Here is a 4,919-nt window from a genome sequence, read left to right as displayed (position 1 = left end):
GGAGAAGTGTCTGTTCATGTCTTCTGCCCGTTTCTTAATTGGATCATTTGTTCTTTGGGTGTTGTTTGATAAGTTCTTTATAGATTTTGGATACTAGCCCTTTATCTGATATGTCATTTGCAAATATCTTTTCCCATTCTGTCTTCTGGTTTTGTTGACTGTTTCTTTTGCTGTGCAAAAGCTTTTTATCTTGATGAGGTCCCAATAGTTCATTTTTGCCCTTGCTTCCCTTGCCTTTGGCAATGTTTCTAGGAAGAAGTTGCTGTGGCTGAGGTTGAAGAGGTTGCTGCCTGTGTTCTCCTTTAGGATTTTGATGGACTCCTGTCTCATATTTAGGTCTTTCAACCATTTGGAGTCTATTTTTGTGTGTGGTGTAAGGAAATGGTCCAGTTTCATTCTTCTGCATGTGGCTGTCCAATTTTCCCAACACCATTTGTTGAAGAGACTGTCTTTTTTCCATTGGACATTCTTTCCTGCTTTGTCGAAGATTAGTTGACCATAGTGGAGGGTCCATTTCTGGGCTCTCTATTCTGTTCCATTGAGGTATGTGTCTGTTTTTGTGCCAGTACCATACTGTCTTGATGATGACAGCTTTGTAATAGAGCTTGAAGTCTGGAATTGTGATGCCACTGGCTTTGCTTTTCTTTTTCAACATTCCTCTGGCTATTCGGGGTCTTTGCTGGTTCCATACAAATTTTAGGATTATTTGTTCCATTTCTTTGAAAAAAGTGGATGGTATTTTGATAGGGATTGCATAGAATGTGTAGATTGCTCTGGGTAGCATTGACATCTTCACAATATTTGTTCTCCCAATCCATGAGCATGGAACGTTTTTCCATTTCTTTGTGTCTTCCTCAGTTTATTTCATGAGTATTTTATAGTTTTCTGAGTACAGATCCTTTGCCTCTTTGGTTAGATTTATTCCTAGGTATCTTATGGTTTTGGGTGCAATTGTAAATGGGACCAACTCCTTAATTTCTCTTTCTTCTGTCTTGTTGTTGATGTATAGGAATGCCACTGATTTCTGTGCACTGATTTTATATCCTGCCACTTTACTGAATTCCTGTATGAGTTCTAGCAGTTTTGGGGTGGAGTCTTTTGGGTTTTCCACATAAAGTATCATATCATCTGCAAAGAGTGAGAGTTTGACTTCTTCTTTGCTGATTTGGATGCCTTTTATTTCTTTTTGTTGTCTGATTGCTGTGGCTAGGACTTCTAGTACTATGTTGAATAGCAGTGGTGATAGTGGACATCCCTGCCGCATTCCTGACCTTAGGGGGAAAGCTCTCAGTTTTTCCCCATTGAGAATGATATTTGCTGTGGGTTTTTCATAGATGGCTTTTATGATATTGAGGTATGTACCCTCTATCTCTATACTCTGAAGAGTTTTGATCAAGAAAGGATGCTGTATTTTGTCAAATGCTTTTTCTGCATCTATTGAGAGGATCATATGGATCTTGTTCTTTCTTTTATTAATGTATTGTATCACATTGATTGATTTGCGGATGTTGAACCAACCTTGCGGCCCAGGGATAAATCCCCCTTGGTCGTGGTGAAGAATCCTTTTAATGTACTGTTGGATCCTATTGGCTAGTATTTTGGTGAGAATTTTTGCATCCATGTTCATCAAGGATATTGGTCTGTAATTCTCCTTTTTGATAGGGTCTTTGTCTGGTTTTGAGATCAAGGTAATGGTGGCCTCATAAAACAAGTTTGGAAACTTTCCTTCCATTTCTATTTTTTGGAAGAGTTTCAGAAGAATAGGTATTAATTCTTCTTTAAATGTTTGGTACAATTCCCCTGGGAAGACATCTGGCCCTGGGCTTTTGTTTGTTGGGAGATTTTTGATGACTGCTTCAATTTCCTTAGTGGTTATAGTTCTGTTCAGGTTTTCTATTTCTTCTTAGTTCAGTTTTGGTAGTTGATACATCTCTAGGAATGCATCCATTTCTTCCAGATTATCTAATTTGCTGGCATAGAGTTGCTCATAATATGTTTCTATAATTGTTTGTATTTCTTTGGTGTTGGTTGTGATCTCTCCCCTTTCATTCATGATTTTATTTATTTGGGTCATTTCTCTTTTCTTTTTGATAAGCCTGGCCAGGGGTTTATCAATCTTGTTAATTCTTTCAAAGAACCATCTAGTTTCATTGATCTGATATGTTCTACTGTTCTTTTGGTTTCTATTTCATTGATTTCTGCTCTGATCTTTATTATTTCTCTTCTCCTGCTGGGTTTAGGCTTTATTTGCTGTTCTTTCTCCAGCTCCTTTAGGTGTAGGGTTAGGTTGTGTATTTGAGAACTTTCTTGTTTCTTGAGAAAGGCTTGTATTGCTATATACTTTCCTCTTAGGACTGCCTTTGCTGCATCCCAAAGATTTTGAACAGTTGTGTTTTCATTTTCATTGGTTTTCATGAATTTTTAAAATTCTTCTTTAATTTCCTGATTGACCCATTCATTCTTTAGTAGGATGCTCTTTAGCCTCCATGTATCTGAGTTCTAGTTTCAAAGCATTGTGGTCAGAAAATATGCAGGGAATGATCCCACTCTTTTGGCACCAGTTGAGACCTGATTTGTGACCTAGGATGTGATCTATTCTGGAGAATGTTCCATGGGCACTAGAGAAGAATGTGTATTCTGTTGCTTTGGGATGGAATGTTCTGAATATATCTCTGAAGTCCATTTGGTCCAGTGTGTCATTTAAAGTCTTTATTTCCTTGTTGATCTTTTGCTTAGATGATCTGTCCATTTCAGTGAGGGGGGGTGTTAAAGTCCCCCACTATTATTGTATTGTTGTCTATGTGTTTCTTTGCTTTTGTTATTAATTGCCTTATATAATTGGCTGCTCCCATGTTAGGGGCATAAATATTTACAACTGTTAGATCTTCTTGTTGGATAGACCCTTTAAGTAGGATATAGTGTCCTTCCTCATCTCTTATTACAGTCTTTGGTTTAAAATCTAATTTGCCTGATATAAGGATTGCCACCCCAGCTTTCTTTTGGTGTCCATTAGCATGGTAAATGGTTTTCCACCCCCTCACTTTCAATCTGGGGGTGTCTTTGGGTCTAAAAATGAGTTTCTTGCAGGCAGCATATCGATGGGTCTTGTTTTTTTTATCCAATCTTATAGCCTGTGTCTTTTGATTGGGGGCATTTAGCCCATTTACATTCAGGGTACCTATTGAAAGATATGAATTTAGCGCCATTGTATTGCCTATAAGGGGACTGTTACTGTATATTGTCTGTGTTCCCTTCTGGTCTATACCATCATCATTTTAAAAGTATATAGACAGGCTCTTTTTTAACAAGTGGAAAATTCACATTACTTTTCTCCTTGAGCCCATATGTCCCTTTCACTTGTCCCACAAAATTTTATCCTAATGCCACACATTTAATGTTGGTAGTAGTATTGTATTGATCTTCACAACAAAAATAATGTATATAAATTTAAATTTTCTTGGAAAAAATTTGTGATCATAAAGGCACTAAATGTTATGGATTCTACAGGATTGGATAGTTATCACACTTATTAACACACAATTGATCAATAAATATTTTATAAATTTAATAACTATTAAGGAAAAAAATATTCTTGGAACTGTATCTTATGGGATAGATGGAGATACAGCTTTTACAATTAACTCAAGTTCATAAGATAGTGTCTTATTGCTAAAATGAAACAGGGTTCAGCATCCTGTACTTGTATATTTACAGGTACAAGTACTGGGAATGTCTTGTTCACAAAAATAAGTGGAGTGGAAAGGATTTTGTTAAAGCAACATCGCTCAGTCCTCTGAACTCTTGAGTTAAGTGCCAACAGTCACCTAGTAATTTGTCATCAATTCGTTTAAATGCATGTTTTATTTTACAGTTGTTTTAGATTGACAGAAAAGCTACAGAGACAGTACAGAGAGTTCCTCAATACCCCTCACCAGGTTCCCCATTGTAACGTCTTCCATCATCCCGGTACATTGGTCACAACTAAAAAACTGGCGTTGGTACATTACTATGAAGTCCGTCAGTCTGTTCTTCAATGATCTCTCAGCTGTTAAGTCAATTTGGTACTTCTCCCATTTTATTGAAAGCAAAGAATTAGAAACATCTGAGTAGTGAAAGGATTTGTCACCCTGCCTTTCCCTTTCGTGTTTCCTGGAAAGTATATCAAAAAAGGCTTACTAAGACTTACCATGTAACTGTAGGTTATACCTTTCACTGTTGGATTCTCTTTCACTTGTCAAATCTGGTATACTGAAAGAATTAGGAAAACCATAATGGTGATCATTTTAGCATATCTTTGCTAATGCTGTGTCTCTTGATAAAATGCTTTTTGTATTAGCATTTATATTCAAACCTTGGAGCTTCAGATTTAGCTCATTTAATGTTCAGAAAATGTTCCAGCTTGGCCATAGAACTTAAACGCTAAAGCAGCCCTTCTTGTTAAAGCAGACTGTAAAAATAGAATATCTTTTCAATGTAAGCAAAAATGTCAATATGTGAATGAATGTGAATCCCTCAACAGGCATGTGGACAGGCACAGACCTTGCCCTGAGTTTGCGGTCCAGAGCCTGCCTTAGGGAGGCATGGCCATTTGGAATACCTGTCACCCCCTGCTTTCTTGGTTTGCTCACACTCGAGCAACCCCGCAAGAATGATGTACTTTAATAATGGGGGGGGAGGGAAAGGTAGAGTGTCTGAACACAAACTACCATTCATTGTTCCCACTCTCCTCAGTCTATGACATCTGAATGTAGACATCCCCAAATGAGCCAAAATACCCATTTCTCATATGGTCCTCCTACTTAACAGAAATGCATGAAAGACTTGTAAAGCCCTGTATCCCTACTCCTGGGGTGGCGGGGGGGTGCTGCCAGGCCAGTAATGGGAAGCGGGACAAGGATGGTGGTGCAAGGAGATGGGGC

Source organism: Mirounga angustirostris, unplaced genomic scaffold (assembly GCF_029215605.1).
Source record: "Mirounga angustirostris isolate CCGP_5_RB_7025 unplaced genomic scaffold, mMirAng1.0.hap1 SCAF_7, whole genome shotgun sequence".
Taxonomy (NCBI): Eukaryota; Metazoa; Chordata; class Mammalia; order Carnivora; family Phocidae; genus Mirounga; species Mirounga angustirostris.
The sequence above is the reverse complement of the archived record's forward strand: the minus strand, read 5'-3'. Positions refer to the sequence as shown.